Raw genomic sequence first — 20,264 nt, 5'->3', positions numbered from 1 at the left:
CTGCTCTTTTGAGGAAGAGATCATTTCATTTGTACACATGATAGTCATTATGTTAGGTGGAATTATGACTTCGTTATTTTCTTTGTTTGGAGATTGAGTATGGGTTAAGGAAATGCTTATGCACCCACTTTGATAAGGGTAGATTTGTGATGGTGAATTCTATGGGTAACTTGGTGGGGCTAAGGTGCACCCAGATATTTGGCAAAATATTATTTCTGGGTGTGTCCCTAAGAGTACAGAAGAGATTGCAATTTGGATCTGTGAGCCAACTAAAGAAAACCACCCTCACTACTGTGTGTGGGCATCATCCAGTCCATTGGAAGCCTAAAAATGAAATAAAAAAATCAGAGGAAATATTTATCTTCTCTTCCTTTTAGACATCAGTGCTCCAGGTCCTTAGGCCTTAAGACTTGAATTGGAACTTATATAATTGTCTCCTGACTCTGAAGCTTTGAGTTTAGACTGGAACTACATCATAGGCTTTCCTGAGGTCTTTAGGTTTGCATTGGAACTACATCCTGGGCTATCCTGAGCCTCCAGCTTATAGATGGCCAATAGGGGAATGTCTCAGTCACCACAGTCACATGAGCCAAATGAGCCAATCCTACATGATAAATCTCTTTCTTTATATCTCTATGTGTGTTTGTGTGTGTGTGTATCTTACTGATTTTATTTCTCTGGAGATCACTAACATAGAAGTTTGTTTCATGCAGAGAGAACGAATGATGAAGACTTCTAAGAGTATTTGAGATGACATTTGTAATATTTCCTGAATTCTGTGAGAAGAAAAAATTCTGGGTTAAGATTTCAGAACTCTTTTCTTAGGTAAACTAATAGACTTCTATTTCTTGTATTACTCAATTCAGCTTTTTAAATACAAAAATACACATAATTATTGTTTCTTAAGAACTCAAAGCATTTGAGAAAATGGGTTTTCAAAATGGCAGAATAGAGGAGTCAATTTCCTGGCTGATCTGTGGCATGAAACCAAGAAATTAGATAGGCAGCTTCTCAGCAAGTGAGGTACTAGAACCCTTCAGGGACACTATAAGTCCACAGGGTAGAAACTCTACTGCCTCTTATCCAAATTACTAGATGATTAGACACACAAGCAACATGAAAAAAAAGGTAACAAAGCACTCCAAACAAACTAAGGTAGTCAAGTCACACCACAGTGGAAGAAATGTCACAGAAGAAGGTTAGAATGTACATAGTTAAACTCATCTGCAAAGTAAAGGATGGTATCAGGAATGAAATCAGAGAGAAAATACAGGAAGTGAAATATTACTTAAATAAAGAGATGGAGATTCTGAAAATAAAGCAGAGATCCTCTAAATGAAGAGTTAACAAACCAAATTAAAAATTCACTTGAAAACATCACCAACAGACCAGACCAGAGTTTCAGGCTATGAAGACAAAATATATAATCTTGAAAACAAAGTTGGCCTTGGAGAAAATATGTTAAGAGACCATGAATAGAACTTCAAAGAAATATGGGAAAACCTGGAAAGACCAAATTTAAGATTTATTGGAATAGATGAATGCTTGAAGATACAAAGGAAAGGAATGTACAATTGTTTCAATGAAATAATATCAGAAAATTTCACAAACATAAAGAATGAAGTGGAAAATCAAATATACAAGTCTTACAGGACCCCAATATACAAAATTACAATACACCCACACCAAGATACATTATAATGAAAATGCATAACACAGAGAATTAGAATTTTAAAGGCTGCCAGAGAAAATGACACATAACGTTTAGAGGGAAACCAATCCATATCTCAGCTGATCTCTCAACACAGACCCTTGAACCTAGGAGGTCTTGGAATAATATATACCAAGCTCTGAAAGAAAATGAATGCCAGCCAAGAATATTATACCAAGCAAAATTAAGCTTCAGAATTGATGATGAAATAAAAACCTTCCATGATAAACAAAAGGTAAAAAAAAAAAAACTCACAACTAGAAATGCCTACACTATGAAACATACTCAAGAAAACATTTCATGAAGAAGAAATGAAAAATAAAAGTGAAATCCAGTAAAGGGAGGAACTACACTAAAAAAAACAGTAAATCAATGGAAAAAATTAATTCAAATTCAAAACCAGAAATTTAAAAATGAAAGGGAATAAAAATTATACCTTAACAATAATATTGAATATAAATGGTCTAAACTTATCAATCAAAAGTCATAGTCTGGCAGATTGGATTTTTAAAAAAGACCCAACAATATACTATCTCCAAGAGACTCACCTCACACAAAAAGACATCCACAGACTAAAGGTAAAAGTAGGAGAAAAAACCTATCATTCACACAGATCTCATAAACAAACAGGGGTTTCTATTCTCATATCAGATAACGTGGACTTTAAGCTAAAGTTGAGCAGTAAGGACAAAGAATGACATTTCATACTGCTTAAGGGAATTATACATCAACAAGACATAACAATTGTAAATATTTTTGCCCAAAACAATGGAGCATCTATGTACATCAAACAAAGCCTTCTCAATTTCAAGAAGCAAATAGACCACAACACAACAATACTGGTGACTTTAACACATCTCTCTCATCATTGGATATATCCTCCAAACAAAAACTAAATAAGCTAGAAAACAAAAAAAAATTGCAATTAATAATTTAGACTTAACAGACTATATAGAATATTTCATCCATCAATGACTGAATATATTTTCTTCTCAGCAGCACATGGACTCCTCTATAAAATATACCATATCTTATGCCACAAAGCAACTCTTAGAAAAATACAAAAATATGGAGATAATATGTTGTAGCTTATCAGATAATAATGGAATAAAGTCAGAAATCCATGATAAATTTAAAAATAGAAGCTGCTCTAACACCTACAGACTAAATAATATACTATTGAATGATGAATGGATAGCAGAAGAAATCAGTAGATTAAATAAAAAAAAACTTACAGGTAAATGAGAATAGTGACACAACATATCAAAATCTTGGGACACTATGAAGGCAGTACTAAGAGAAAAGTTCAACGCTTTGAGCTCATTTATTAAAAGAATAGAAATTCAACAAATAAATAACACAATATTACATCTTAAAGCCCTAGAAAAAGAATAACACATCAACACCAAAAGCAGTAGAATATAGGAAATAATTAAAATCAGAGTTGAAATCAATGATATTGAAACTAAATAAATAATTCAAAAACTTGACAAAACAAAAGGTTGTTTCTTTGAAAACATCAAAAAATGATAAATCCTTAGCCAAGCTAAGAAAGAGAAAGAGAGAACTCAAGTTACTAAAATTCACAATGAAAAAGGAAATAGCACAATGGGCACTAAGGAAATACAGATGATAATCAGAACTTATTTTGAAAATTTATACTCTAATACAATAGAAAATCTTGATGACATTGACAAATTTCTAGAGACATATGATTTACACAAATTGAATCAGGAGGATATAGAAAATTTAAACAGATAAGTTTTAAGCAATGAAATTGAAGATGGCATTAAAAGGCTACCAGGAAAAAAAAGCCCCAAATCAGATAAAATCTTCGCCAAGTTCTATCAGACCTTCAAAGAAGAGCTAAAACCAATTCTCCTCAAATTATTCCATGAAATTGAAAAGGAGGGCACCCTCCCAACTCATTCTATGAAGCTAGTATCACCCTGATGCCAAAACCAGACAAAGACACATCAAGGAAAGAAAATTTCTGATCAATATCCCTGATAAATATAGATGCAAAATTCTTAATAAAATGCTGGCAAATCACATATAAAAACCGTTGGGAGTCGCCCCTGCTCCAAAGACTAACTTCCCCATCCCCCGAGAAGAGCCGTCCAATGGTGAGTCCTGCTGGCTCACATGATCCTTACCCACCAATCAGACTAGCCCTGCTGGCTCACATGATCCTTACCCACCAATCAGAAAACACCCCATGCCAACTGTCAAACCCTTCAACCATTAAACTCTCATAACTGTCAAACCACCCTTGGCTCTATAAATGTGCAGAGCTGTTCCTCAATAAATGGGCATATTCTCTGATGAGCCTTGTTCGTTCTTTCAGAAACAATATTAAAAATATAGTGCACTATGATTAGGTGGGGTTCATCCCAGGGATGCAAGCTTGGTTAAACCTATGGAAATCAATAAACATAATTCATCACATCAATAGACTTAAAGACAAGAATCACATGATTATCTTAATAGATGCAGAAAAAGCATTTGACAAAATACAGCATCCATTCATGTTCAAACCACTGGAAAAAATAAGGATAATAGGACTATATCTCAACATTGTAAAAGCTATATATGCTAAACCCAAGGCCAATATCATTCTACATGGAGAAAAATTGAAATTATTCCCTCTAAAAACTGGAACAAGACAATGTTCACCACTTATATTCAACATTGTCCTTAAACCCCTCGCCAGAGCAAATAGACAGAAGAAAAAATATTAAAGGGATACAAATAGGAAAAGAACTCAAACTATCCTTACTTGCTAGTGACCCAAAAAAGTTCAGCAGAAAACTTCTAGAACTAATAAGTGAGTTCAGCAAAGTAGCAGGATATAAAATCAACACCCATAAATTAATTGCATTCTTATACATCAGTGGTGACTCAACTGTAAAGAAAACCATTCCATTCACAATAGCCTCAAAGAAAATAAAATATTTGGGAATCAATCTAACAAAAGAGGTAAAAGACCTCTACAATGAAAACTACAGAACACTAAAGAAAGAAATTGAAGAAGACCTTAGAAGATGGGAAGACCTCCCATGTTCTTGAATAGGCAGAATTAACATTGTCAAAATGGCCATACTACCAAAAGTGCTATACAGATTTAATAAAATTCCTATTAAGGTTCCAATTAGGTTCTTCATAGAAGTAGTAAAAGCAGTCATGAAATTCATTTGGAAAAATGAGAAGCCCAGAATAGCCAAAGCAATCCTCAGCAACAAAAATGATACAGGAGACATCACCAGAGCTTTAATTATACTACTGTACCATAGTAACAAAATTTTCATGGTCTTAGTAACAAAACAGACATGAAGACCAGTGATACAGAATAGAAGACACAGAGACAAAACCACATAAATTCAGTTATTTCATACTAGACAAATGTGCCATAAACACACATTGAAGATATCCTCTTCCACAAATGGTTCTGGGAAAACTGTAAATCCATATGTAACAAGATTAAATTAGACTCCTATCTCTCACCCTGCACAAAAGTCAACTCTAAGTGGATTAAGGACCTAGGCATTAGACCAGAGACCCTGTGCCTACTAGAAGAAAAAGTGGGTCCAAATCTTGATCATGTTGGCTTAGGAACTGAGTTTCTTAACAAGATTCCTACTGTGCAAGAAATAAAATCAAGAATAAATAAATGGTATGGTATCAAACTAAAAAGCTTCTTCAAAGCAAAGGAAACAATCAAGAATGTGAAGAGAGAGCCTACTGAATGGGAGAAAATCTTTACCACATGCACCTCAGAGCATTAATCTCCAGGATATATAAAAAACTTAAAAAAAACTTAACATAAAAAACCCCAAACAAACAAAACAAATAACCCAATAAATAAATGGGCAAAGAAACTGAACATACACTTCACAGAAGAAAATACATGAATGGCCAACAAATATATGAAAAAAAATGTTCAATATCACCAGCAATTAGAGAAATGTATATTAAAACTACACTGAGATTTCATCTCACTTTAGGCAGAATGGCAATTATCAAGAACACCAAGTAACAATAAATTTTGACAAAGAAAATGTAGGGGAAGCCATCAAAAGACTACCAACCAAGAAAAGCCCAGGACCGGACGGATATACAGCAGAGTTTTACAAGAACTTTAAAGAAGAACTAATACCAATACTCATCAATCTATTTCAGGAAATAGAAAAAGAGGGAGTACTTCCAAATTCATTCTATGAGGCCAACATCACCCTGATTCCAAAACCAAACAAAGACCCTTCAAAGAAAGAAAACTTCAGACCAATATCCCTAATGAATATAGATGCAAAAATCCTCAATAAAATTCTGGCAAATTGGATACAAAAACATATCAAAAAGATCATGCACCATGACCAAGTGAAATTCATCCCTGGGATGCAAGGCTGGTTCAATATACAGAAATCAATAAATGTAATTCACCACATCAATAGACTTAAAGATAAGAACCATATGATCATCTCCATATATGCTGAAAAAGCATTCAACAAAATACAGCATCATTTATGTTCAAAACTCTAGAAAAATTAGGGATAACAGGAAATTACCTCAACATAGTAAAAGCTATATATGCTAAGCCTCAGGCCAGCATCATTCTAAATGGAGAAAAATTGAAGGCATTCCCTTTAAAATTTGGAACAAGACAGGGATGCCTTCTCTCACCACTTCTATTCAACATAGTTCTTGAAACAATGGCCAGAGCAATTAGATGAAAGAAATTAAAGGCATAAATATAGGAAAAGAAGAACTTAAATTAGCACTATTTATTGATGACATGATCCTATACCTAGCAGACCCAAAAAGTTCAACCAAGAAACTTCTAGAACTAGTAAATGAATTCAGCAAAGTGGCAGGATATAAAATCAATACCAATAAATCAAAGGCATTCCTGTATATCAGTGACAAATTCTCTGAAATGAAAATGAGGACAACTACTCCATTCACAATATCCTCAAAAAAATAAAATACCTGGGAACCAACTTAACAAAAGAAGTGAAAGATCTATACAATGAAAACTACAGAAGCATGAAGAAAGAAATAAAAGAAGACCTTAGAAGATGGAAGGATTTACCTTGTACATGGATTGGTAGAATTAATATTATTAAGATGGCCATACTACCAAAAGCACTTTACAAATTCAATGCAATTCCCATCAAAATTCCAATGACATTCCTTGCAGAAATAGAAAAAACAATCATGAAATTCATCTGGAAAAATAAGAGACCCAGAATAGCTAAAGTAATTCTAAGCAGTAAGAATGAAATTGGTGATATAGTGATACCAGATTTTAAACTATGCTACAGAGCAATAATAACAAAAACAGCATGGTACTGGCACCAAAACAGGCTGGTAGACCAATGGTACAGAATAGAGGACACAGAGACAAATCCACAAAATTACAAGATAAAGGTGCTAAAAGCATGAAATGGAGAAAGGATAGCATCTTCAACAAATGGTTCTGGGAGAACTGGAAATCCATATGCAACAAAATGAAATTGAATCCCTTTCTCTCACCATGCACAAAAGTCAACTCAAAATGGATCAAGGAGCTAGGAATCAGACCAGAGACTCTGCATCTAATAGAAGATAAAATTGGCCCTAATCTTCATCACGTGGGTGCAGGCCCCAAATTTCTTAATAAGACACCTGTAGCACAAAAGTTAAAATCACAGATTAGAGCTCTATCTGATGTTTGAGGGGTAAAAATTTGTTCCGAGGATGTAGGCTCCCTATTCACCTTTTGCTTTTGGTAATATGGCCATCTTAATAATATGAACTCAAAAAGTTAAACAACAAAAAAGCAAATAACCCAATCAACAAATGGGCCAAGGACTTGAACAGACACTTCTCAGAAGAGGACATACAATCAATCAACAAATACATGAAAAAATGCTCACCATCTCTAGCAATCAGAGAAATACAAATTAAAACTACTCTAAGATACCATCTCACTCCAATAAGAATGGCAGCCATTATGAAGTCAAACAATCATAAGTGCTGGCGAGGATGCAGAGAAAAAAGTACACTCATACATTGCTGGTGGGACTGCAAATTGGGGCAGTCAATTTGGAAAGCAGTATGGAGATTCCTTGGAAAGCTGGGAATGGAACCACCATTTGACCCAGCTATTCCTCTTCTCAGACTATACCTAAAAAGAGCATACTACAGAGTCACAGCCAATCAATGTTTATAGCAGCATAATTCACAATAGCTAGAATGTGGAACCAACCTAGATGCCCTTCAATAGATGAATGGATAAAAAAAATGTGGCATTTATACACAATGGAATATTACTCAGCACTAAAAATAACAAGATCCTGGCCTTTGCAGGCAAATGGATGGCATTAGAGCAGATTATGCAAGGTGAAGTTAGCCAATCCCAAAAAACAAATGCCAAATGTCTTCTCTGATATAAGAGAAGACAAAATGGGATAGGGAGGAAGAGCATGAGAAGAAGACTACCACTAAATAGGGAAGAGAGGTGGGAGGGAAAAAGAGGGAGAAAGGGAGTTGCACGGAAGATGGAAGGAGAACCTCATTGTTATACAGAATACATGTATGATGCTATGATGAGAAAAAGAAAAAAAAGTGTCACATTAGATTGGATAGAGAGAAAGGATGGGAGAGGAGGGGAGGAGTAGGGGGGATAGGAAGGGCAGCAGAATAGACAATATGATTGGTGTATGTACATTCCATGTATGTATTATATATCAAAATGCATTCTGCTGTCATGTATGACTAAAAAAAGTAAAAATAAATCGTATGGTTAAAAAAAAAGAAAGAAAGAAAATGTAAGGGAAAAGGCACACTCATACATTGCTAGTGGGACTGCAAAATTGGTGCAAAACAGTATGGAATTTTCTCAGAAAACTTGGAATAGAACCACCACTTGACCCAGTTATCCCACTCAACCGTTCATACCCAAAGAATGTAAAATCAGAAACTACAGTGATGCAACCACAACAATGTATATAGAAGCTCAATTCACAATAGCCAAGGTGTGAAATTAACCTAGGTACCCTTCAATAGATGAATGGATAAAGAAAATGTGGTCTACATACACAATAGAGTATATTCAGCAATAAAGAAGAATGAAATTATGGCATTTGCCAGTAAATGGATGGAACTAAAGAATTTCATGCTAAGCTAAATAAGCTGGATGCCAAAAAACCAAAGGCTGAATGTTCTCTCTGATATGCAAATGCTGACTCACAATAGGCAAGGCAGGGTGGAGGCAAGAGTGCAGTGGAGGTTCAACAGATTGGAAACCAACGTGGAGAAAGGGAAGGGAGGAGGGATGGGAATGGGAAAGGCAGTAGACCAAGTCAGACATAACCTTCCTACACTCATATATCAATACACAAACAGTGTAACTCCATATCATGTACAACTACAAGAATGGGAAGTTATATTCCATATGTCAAAATATATTATACTGTCACGTATAACTAAAAAGAAAAAATAAAAATAATTTTTTAAAAAGAATTCAAAGCATTCTACTGTATAGTTCTCAGTGTAGGATCTTTAGTTATCTTCATGTCCTTTGACTTTCTTCTTTATGAATTGGGCCTTCCAGTAGCAAATAAAAGTAAGTCAATAGTGACAACCTTCCATAATAAAGATAGGATTGACAAATAAAATATAATTTCTATATACAAGTTTAATCTAATTTATAAATAAATACAAATTTGCATTTAGATTTATAACATAAATTTTTAATTTTATTTAGGTAACCTGACAATTTAAAATGATTTTTTGTATTGACTTGTTATTAGACTCTAAGTTTTTCTCATCTTGATAACTGCTTAAATACCTTGGATCTATTCTCACTAAGTACAAGGTGAGTTGAACAGGTTTTTATTTTAATATTAAGCAAATAGGGTTCCATGATTTGGTTGTTCTTTTGTATATTTGTCAACCAGATAATTCACAAATATTTTTGATGGGTGTTATCTGAAAAGTAGGAACTGGCTATGGTAATACATTTTAATTTAACCCCATAAAACTTATTCCTCATGTTTATATTCTCCCTTGGCTATAAATGTTATCCAATTTTCTTTTTATTTTGTATTCAATAAAGTTACAATAGCTAATGACATCATGAGAATTTTATGATATTGAAGATCTCATAAAAGAAAATATACAGACATGGTCTTTAAATCCCTGGCTTTGGGGTTTATCCTGATACTTCATAAAGACAACACAAAATATCTTTTAAAACCACTGTTGTGTTGCATCTCTGTTCATCAGAATTATTGATCTGTAATTTTCTTTTCTTGTAATTTTCTTTTCCAGCCTTGGCATCAGGATGATGTTGGTCTTAAAATGAGTTTGGAAGTACTCCCACCTCTTCAGTTTTCTGGAAGAGTTTGGGGAGGATTGGCATTCACTGTTCTTTACACATTTGGTAGATTGAGTTTACCAGTGACGTCATCTGGTCCTGGGCTTTTCTTTGTTGGTAATATTCATTGATGATTTGATCTCTTTACTCATTATTGATTTGTTCAGATTTTCTATTTCTTCACGATTGAGTCTTAATTTAGGTTGTATGTTTCCAACAAGTTATCCATTTCTTCTAGGTTACAATTTGTTGGCACATAAACATATATAATAATCCCCTATAATCCTTTGTATTTTTTGTCATCACTTGTCTCCTGTTTTTTTTTTTTTTCATTTTGAGTTGCTTTTATTTTTCTTAGTCCAGTTAAGAACTTGTCAATTTTGGTTTTATTCCAAAAAAAAAAAATATTCATTGAACATTTCTATTGTTTTACTGATTTCTATTTCTATAGTAATCTTCATTATTTTTTTCCTTGTACTAAATTTAAGATTGTTCTTTTTCTAGTCCCTTGAGTTGTAAATTTAGGTTGCAATGTTTCTTCTTTCTTTATGTAGGCATTTATCACTATAAATTTCCTACTTTACAGTTTTTGCTGCATTCTACAGGTTTTGTTGTTTTCAATGTCTTGGTTTTTGTTTTATTTTGTTTTATTTTGATTTAATTTCTTCTATGACCCATATGCTCAGGCATATTTGCATACATCCATACATTTTTAAATCTTCCTGTAATTGACTTTTAATTTCATTCTAATGTAGTTGGAAAACATACTTTGTATATTTTCAGTCTTTAATTTGTGTACACTTATTTTGTGAACTAATGTGATCTATTCTAGTTAATAGTCCATGTACACTTGAGAAGAATTTGTATTCTCCTACTGTGGGATAGAATGTCCTGTGTGTTGGATACACACACACACACACACACACACACACAATGCAATATATACAAAATGAAATATTATTTATTCTTTTTTTCAAAATTCAAAAATTTGAATTTTCTTTTTTTAAAAAAAGAATAAATAATATTCCATTTTGTATATATTGCATTGATGTGTAACCGAGGTGATTCTGCAATCTGTATTTGGGGAAAAAATGGGAGTTCATAACCCACTTGATTCTAATGTATGAAATATGATATGCCAAGAGCTTTGTAATGTTGTGAACAACCAATAAAAAAAAAGAAAATTCTTCTATAAGAAATTAAATCAATTAATCTAGAGGATATTCTGCTAAGTAAAATAAACCAAACACACACACAAAAAATACTGTACATGTGAAATCAAGTTATCTTTCTGATTTTACACCAGTAATGAGGAAATTTGCCAGATTAAAAAGAAGGCAATCTTACACACCTAGACATTATGCTTCTCACTGATATTTTGGAAGACAAATTTAAAAATCTCAAATTAATTATGATGTTTAATGACCAATTGCTATAGTTGGAGCTGGTGAGCCTTGTAGGTAGCATTCCTCAAAAAAATAAACAAAAAGTTACAATTCTCTTTAGAAAACATGTACCAATATGTTGCTGTGATTATAAAGTTGATTTATCCCTATCAACGTTTTTAGGCAGAAAAGATTTAAATGACAACAAAAATGTTAAATTTTAATGCATGATAATATATGCTAAAACTACTGGTTCTTAATTCTGACATTTTTCTTACTAGTAGATATTGAGTTTATTCTGGTATCTGCCCCCATACAAAAATAAGTAGTGAATCTTGATCACCTTCTGCAGTGGTGAATTAGGATGGGAGCTGTCTATTGATAGGTGAGGAAGTTCTGTTTGAGGCTGCTGGGAAAAGTTCTTTTGTCTTAGCAGAAAGTGGGTAAGATCATCTCTGTACTTCTGAATGTTGTTTAATGTGATGCCTGGAATTTTGGTAATACTTTGTGAGAAGAGTTAGCCTGAGAAAGAAGGGCCATTCACTGAGAATTATAGAGGAGGAAGCCAGAAAGAGCCAGGATACTTGCTGGTGTCACTGATCCTTAACCACCTCTGGAGTGACATGATTAGATGTGCTGAAGGTAACTGAGTACTGTAAGTAGGATAAATGGACCTGTATAAGGCAATCAATAATAATTCAGGGGTGGAGTCCAAACTAGGGTATTATCAATGGAAATAAAAAGGAGACAATGACAATGAGGCAGAGATATTTTGAATATACAACAGAATAAAAAGAGTCATCAAATAAGACTTCAGGAGTTTCATCTATATTTGCTGGGAGAACTGTGATTCCATCAAAACAAAAATATAAAGAAAGACAAAAATATTGGAAGTTCCTTACGAATATCCATGTAAACTTGACAAGAGGCAAAAAGAAGAAAATAATAGGAGAAACAGACAGTCATTTAGATGAAATTGTGAGCACAGAAAAACCTACAAAGAAAAAGAAGGGAAAGTGAAAGAAATTGTTAAAAGCAAGGACAAGAAATATTCAAACTCAAAATACAGATATCTTGTTTCAAAATAGTGGCATAGATTGGCGTTTCTGATGTTTCCTGGAAATCATCCAAAAGCAATGAGGAAAAAGAAAAATAAAAGCACCAAGCTATTTTTGGTAAAACTAGAAGACAGTTAAAACTCTAAACCAGAAAACAGATGAAAGGGCTTTCGAAAGCAGTGAATATCAAACAGGCAAACGCTTACAAAGAAGAAAGAAAAAAATATGCTGCAGCTGTTCATCTCAAAAAGAGCCAGAACAAAAGTACATTTCATGAAACAGAGGGTCATATGCTAAGGTGCAAAATCTGTGCCCCTGGGCTGCAACTGTAGGAGAAAAATTCATGCACTAACTGCAAGAATTCAGTTCCTTTCCAAGAAGTGGTGCAGGAATCACACAAAGAGCCATTTTTGTTGAAGCAGGCCTGCATTGTAGCAGTGGAAAAGAGACATTATCTCCTTAAAGAAACAAACAGAACTCAAGTTACCTATCCAGCTATTTTGCCACAAAATCTTGATCCTTTATTATTCCCCCAAATTCCTATAAATATCTGGAGGAATTGACCTGTTTCAGTGATGAATAAGAAAGAATCTGTTCAGTATCCATATGAAGATATTAAAACTAGAAGCAAAACAAGAATGAGAGGGGGAAAAAAGAAGACAGAAACAGGAAAATCAACCAACAAATTAGGTACACTCACCAGAGTAATGTAGGCAAAGAAAAAATATAATAATTATCACCATATATATAATATAAATAAGAAAATCTTCATGAAGCCACAAATTTTTAAAAAAAGAATAAGGAGCAGAGATCTGACAGCTCAGCAGTAATTTGGTGAGGGAATAGAAAGAGATAAAAGCTGGGAGAAATCAGGGGAGAAGAGAGGGGAACACAAAATCAATCACATAACAAAACAGCTTGAAGGGAAAACAGGTACCATTAAAAATATAATATATGACATAGAAGATAAAAATATGGTGAAATAAAAAGGAAATAAAAAATGAAGACTTAAAAATTATTTAGAGAAAAAGCAATAGAAATTGACAAAAGGCACAGAGAGGTAATAAACACATCATTGAAATTCCTACCTTAAATAAAACTTCAATAATAGAATGGGATATCTATTTGAAACTAGATTTTTTTTATTCTAAAATAAAGAAGGAATGAGAGGGAAAAATATAATGAAAAAAATCAGAATACAATGAGCAAAGGATAGCTGTCTCTAAACTCAGTACCTGAAAACAGTAAACAAAACAAAACAAAACCTGTTGCCCAAACAATGGGAAGGATGACCAGTAATAGGCAGAGTACATTATTTTTTTTCAAATATCAATATTTTCAAAGTATTATCTTGATAAGTTTGCTTTATTAATTTCGACTTTATTTTTCATTGGACATTAAGAAGGTATAGTAAAATTCTCCATTTTCCCCATTTCCTGGACTTTCTAACATTCCAGAACAATTTTATGCATACTTGCTATTTATTTCTCTTATGTGTGATGATATGGATGTCAGAATTAAAATGGCTGTGTTTCAAGTTTCAAATGTTTTTTTTCAGTCCTTGGAAACTCAAACATATTTTCCTAGTATAATAATATAAATGTTAGTGAAAGGAAATGCCAATGACTCTGGTGTGAAAATAAAGAATATACTATAGCTGAATGCATGAAAATTGAAGAGTGTTTGCATTTTATTCACCATATGTCATACTTAATAATTTATACATCTGTTCTCTGTGAAATCTAAAGGTTTTCTAAAATTGGAACTGTGGGTTTTTTTTTTAATTTATACAACCCACCACAATGCTTAGTAAATGTGTTTTGCTCAGAGTAAGCCCTCAGTAAATGTTTGTTGGCCGAAAAGATGAATGGCTATATTACAAACAACAGCAAACAAATTGAAAACCAGAGCTGGGTCCTCATGTATTCAGTCCTTCCTTCCTTCTAAAATGTAGAAGAAATAAATCTTTGAAAAGGGAGACTCTCAATACCATTCTAATTTTCTCTTCTGCATCTCAAGTCTACTAGGTAAGAGAACAAAATGATTTTGTAGGTAAGAAGGCTCTGTTCATGGCATAGGTGATCAAACACTTGTAAGTAAAAGGGGGCTATATATAAAAGGAGACCCTCTATTAATATAACCCTGTAAAACAAAATAAAACAAAAACTAGTACCCAGAGCCAAGTACCACAATTATCTCACTGGAAAACTCTTAAGATGGTTAAAACCCTTGGGGGCTATAGAAATCAATAAACAAATTCTTCAGTCTATAAGAATCTGACTAGTGGTCAAATCACATTCTCACCCTTTTAATTTGTCGACTCCATACATTTCAACTTTAAATCGACCTCTTGCAATTTCCTCTCATTTATCTCTGGGAGCATTGTCAATGAATCCTGGAAAGCAATTTGGCAAGAGGCGTCAGGATTCTTCAGACTGCTATTAAAACTATTTTGTAGTCCAGGTTTCTTCAGGTGGTAATGTAAGGGTCCGGCGAAACGTCGGAGGGAGAGACCACCCAAGAGACTGACTCCATGCAATTGGCAAAAGGGGATTTATTGGGGATCCATTCCAGCACGCTGGGACTCTGTGCTCACTCAAGAAGGGAGAGCAGCCCAGAGCCCAGAGCAGAGTTCAAGCGGAGCTTAAGTACACTTTTTGGAGAGGGCAGTGGGCTTTGCATACATCAGAACAAATCATCATGAGGCGTGGGAAAATTGAACAACATCTCTGAGTCAGGATTAGTACATACATTGGTGGGAACAGATTGGACAGGGCTGATTGGTGCTCCTAAGTGGGGTACACATTCAAACTGATTGGTTTAGGTCCTGCAATGCCTAAGTGCCAAGCAACTCGGAACCCTTAGCTATTAAACAACCAGAAAGTCAGTGGAAATATTTACTGGGCAGTTCCAGTATTGTCCTAACAACTACAGGGATTACAGGTTTTGGGAGTAGCAGAGGGACTCTAACAATACCTAATCTTTTACTTTTTAACCCAATCCCTGCACTTTGGAAACTTTAGGATGCCTGGTCTTTTACACTTTAACTCAGGCTCTGCGGCTTAGAATCAGCTTAGAAATTTTACCTTTACAGTAAAAATGACGTAATAGAAATGATAATAATTCAAAATGGCTTTCCCATTCACCCTTCTCTCAAGTGTCTCTCAAGTCTTTCCTGGAGTCTTCAAAAGTAGCCAGTATTACTCCAATAAAGCCTCATCCTATCAGTGCTGCTGCTGGTTTTTCTTGGACTCTCCCCAGGCATCCCACTTCAGGCATCATGGACTCTGAGGTTTCTCTTTACCCAGAACAGTCACAAACAAACCCAGTAGAACACTCTTAGCCTAAAGCAGTGCTAACCTTCCACTTTCTGTGCTTTGTGTCATACTTTCTCAACCAGAGTCCTAAGCATTGTTGCTTCTGTTCTCATCCTTCAAATTCTGCCCTATGATGACAGCTCCTCCACCTCCCATCCACCGCTCTTGGTCCCTCAGGTCCCAGCTGCCAGCCTATATAGCCTGGCAGAGGACAGGCTCTGTATTTTCCTCCCTACCATCCCACTTTGCCCAAATACTCAAAATTCCCCCTCTGTATTAGTTTCCTATTGCTGCTGTAACAAAATACCATAAATGTAGTAGCTTAAAACAATCCAAATTTATTGTCTTATAGTTCTAAAGGTCAGAAATCCAAAAATTGTTCCACTGGGCTCAAATCAAGGTATAGCCAGAATCAGACAGGCAGTCAGTATAGGTAGGTAAATCGAGTCAGGTGGGAACAAGGAGGCCACTTTTGAGTGAGCCTAGGAAGTTGGAGACTGTCGCCTGAGGGATTGAAATGATAATTTCTTTAGAGCCCTTCCTCCACCCTTATCAAGAACCTGCCCCAGGGCCTGGGGATGTGGCTCAAGTGGTAGCCAGCTCGCCAGGCAAGCGAACCGCCCAGGTGCGATCCTCAGCACCACATACAAACAAAGATGTTGTGTCCCTGAAAACTTAAAAAAAAAAACAAAAAAAAAAAACCCTGCCCCAATTGCCTGCCCCAATTGCCCCTTCCTACAGGGAGTTATAAGGTTATTAGTGTGTCCTTGGCTACTCCATCCTGCTCTTCCCCATTCAGCCCACCTATTTCCCACCTTTTGGCCATCCCACCGAGCATTCCTGGGCCTAGTCATGTACACAGGAAGGAGAAAGATAAGAGGAAGAGGGCAGGAGGACAAAGGAAGCCTAGGACACATAAAAAGGGCAGAACACCTCACTTCTTGGGATACCAGGAAACCAGCTATGGCCCTCTTCTCCCTTGAGGGAGAAGTCTATGTTACCCCCTTTTTAAATAAACTCTGCTTTATATGCTTGCCTCGGCGTGCTTCCCTAATGTTCAAACTTCAACATGTGGGGAAGCAGAACTCTGGTAACTTGCGGTATCAAAGGCACCTGTTGCTTCTAGAGTCTGTAGAGAGAATCATCTTCTTGCATTTTTCAGGGTCTTCCTTGGTTTCTGGTTCTTTCTTCTGTCCTCAAAGTCAGCAGTATAGTATCCTCTCTTTCTTCTGACTTCTCTTTTACATCCTCTCCCTCTGACCCAAACAAAACTTTTTTCACTCTTAAGAACCTTGTAATCACATTGACCCCACCTGGATAATCTAGAATTGCCTCTTCATCTCAAGTTCCCTAACTAAATTGCCTCTGAAGAGGCCCTCTTATCATTTAAGTAACCTATTCACAGGTTCTAGGGATTAGAATTTGGACATGGTGGGGGCATTATACAGCCCCTTATTGCATTGTCCTTTGACAAAACCCATGCCTCATGAAACAAAAGATAATTAAGTACTTTGAGACCCACCACCATTTTTGCCAAACATTCACCAACATGATTAAGTTTGGGGTCAAACTAATGCTAATCATAACCTAAGTACCACTTGTATATAATTCCTCAAGGTCCTTGAGCCTGCAAAGGTGACTTTGTACTTCAAAATTTCCCCAAACTCTCATATTACCTATAGTCGGACATCCATTGTCCCTCCCAGTCTCTCCTGGGACTCTTGCATTTCTCCTGTTCATTGCTGGTTCTGCTTTCTTGCTCTTGTAATATTTTTTAAATTCCCACTTGATATCTGATAGCATGTGCATTCCATCCCTCTTTAACACTCTCTCCCACATGCTAGACATGGCACTGGGGACTGTGTTCCTCTAACCCAGACCCTGACCCTGACCCAGACTTCAGGGGGAGCCTAAAGTCAGGAAGGTACAGAAAGAGTTTGTAACACAGCACAGTATAGTGCAACAAATACCCTAAAATGCTCTCATTTCCCTTTTCTACCCAAAGAGCCTCTCTAGGTATCATGCTTTTATAAAACAAAAACTGTTGTCATCTTGTAAAATATGATATGTTGCCCCTGCTTATAAATTCTTTTTTAGGGACCCACAAATATTTTAATAACTTCATTTATTGGACCCTTATTATATTCCATTCACGGTGCCGACTGCTTTTTATGCATTGTCACTTAGTCCTCAAAACAACCTTATGACGTGGTCATTATTATTATCATATCTATGAGACAGATGAGAAAATTCGAGTCATGGAGGATAAGTAATCTTCCCAAGGTCAGTCAACTAAGAAACGGCAAAAGGAACATCTGAACACACAGACACTGTGTTCCCTGTAAAACCTTTCAGTCCCACGCAAAGATCTCTTGCACCCTGCCCACACAAGCATCCAGTGGCAGTCAGAGAAACAGGGTGTAACTGGGGCATTCTGGTATTTCTGGCTCCCTTACAAGGTCATAGACTCCTATACACTTAAAAGGAGCAAAGCTATGCCATCCCATTCCCATGCGCAGCAGGAACAGTGCAAGGGAGCTGGGATGCTGGGAAGCCCTGTGACATCCCCTATAGAGAACTCACCTGTCTTTGGGGTCCCTTTTTCTTCACATGGATCCCTCTAGAAATAAAGCTGGCCTCTGTTGATTTGGTTTTCTGTGACTTGGGGCCAAGGCAACGTCTGAGGACAAAGATCTGATCAGACGACCCACCCTCCTCAACTTGGCTACATTCCTGCATCTCTACTTTACAATTGCAACACTCCCTTCACGTCCTATTACAGCCTTAGGCTGGCTGGTGTGCAGTGAACAGTGAAATTCTCCCTGGGCCCTCTTTTAGGAAGTCATTTGGGAGGATGCCTGATGCTATCAGCACTAGTTTCCATTTTATTCTCACCCCCTACATCCTCACAATTTCCATACCTTTTCTACCATCTTTCCCAAGAACTTCATCTCTCCAAGAGAAGAGAACGTGGTGTAGAGACATCTTTTGCTAGATCCTATCTATTCTGACTCTGGATAGATACCTCTGTGAATTACTCTTACTCTCCTTATCAAATTACTAAATTATTCAGGATTGATTCTCACTGCCTAGGAGTTTAGAATACAAGACTCTGCATGCTCCAATCTCATCTTGATCACTTTCCAGCTATGGGACTTTGGAAAGGAGTTAAACATTTCCGAGTAAGATTTAGTTTTCTTATCTGCAGTTTAGGATGATGTCCACTGGCTCAGCTTTCATATAGTGATATAATGAGAAAATGCATGTTAAAACTCAGTGGCACACAAGTTCCCAATGAATAACTGTGAATATGATTAGATCCTTCCAGAAAACGGCCATTCTCTCTTAACATAATGAAAGTGGTGAGCATTTTTAATTCAGCACATTGCAAGGTCTTATCCAAAATTATTATTTTTTTTTCAGGGTTAAGCAGATCTTTTTCTGAATTTGGAAGCCTTTAATCCAGTCATTCAGAGGCCAGTTCCAGAACTGCCCATAAAGTTCATCTTCTCTTCTCCTGCTGGCCCAAAACTATCCTTCCACCTAGAATTAGATCACATCCCCTATGGTATAATCAAGGAAATTGGTTCAGTAATTGTCTCTGATCTCTTTGTGTTATCAATGTTTCCCTCTTTACTGGATTATTTTTATCAACATGCAAATATAGTATTAGTCCCTAACTCAAAAAACAAAAACAAACAAACAAACAAACAAACAAAAAAACAGGGAATCCAAAAGGAGGGAGGAGGGATGAGAAAGGGGAGGAACTGCAAAATGAAACTGACCAAATTATGCTATGTGCATGTATGAATATATTGCAATGAATTCCACTTTTATGTGTAACTATAATGCACAAATTTTTTAAAAAGTAGAAGAAAGATCAGTAGAGTCAAAAAAGGGGATAACGGGGAGGAATAGAAGAAGGGAAGGGATTTGTACTGGGGATTGAAAGGGAGCAATTTATGTTAGATTGCATTTATGAATATGTCACAATGAACCCCACAATTGTGCAAAACTATAACACACTAATAAAAATAAAAATTGAAAACTCTTTTGATCCCTACTTAAAACTTTCCCTTTCCTTTTTATTTATTTTTTAAACCAAAACTCATTAATTGTCTATACTTAGGAGCTCCACATTCCCTCTCCCACTCCCTATTTAATCCCCTCCGATCAGGTTTTTACCACCGCCAAGCTAGTGGAGCCACTTTTCTTGAGATCACCAGTGACCTACTTTCCTAAATGCAACAACTATGACAATGTATCCTTTTTCTCACATGATAACCAGAACATTTGATATAATTGGTCAATTTTGCCTCCTTCCAACACTTTGATTTTGGGCTACAATACTGGTTTCCTTTCTGATTTTCATTGTCTCCCATCTCGTTTGCTGTCTTCTAATATCCTTGAAACTCTACATGGTTGTGATCCTTG

This window comes from Ictidomys tridecemlineatus, chromosome 6 (genome assembly GCF_052094955.1).
Source record: "Ictidomys tridecemlineatus isolate mIctTri1 chromosome 6, mIctTri1.hap1, whole genome shotgun sequence".
Taxonomy (NCBI): domain Eukaryota; kingdom Metazoa; phylum Chordata; class Mammalia; order Rodentia; family Sciuridae; genus Ictidomys; species Ictidomys tridecemlineatus.
Note: the sequence above shows the minus strand (reverse complement) of the source record.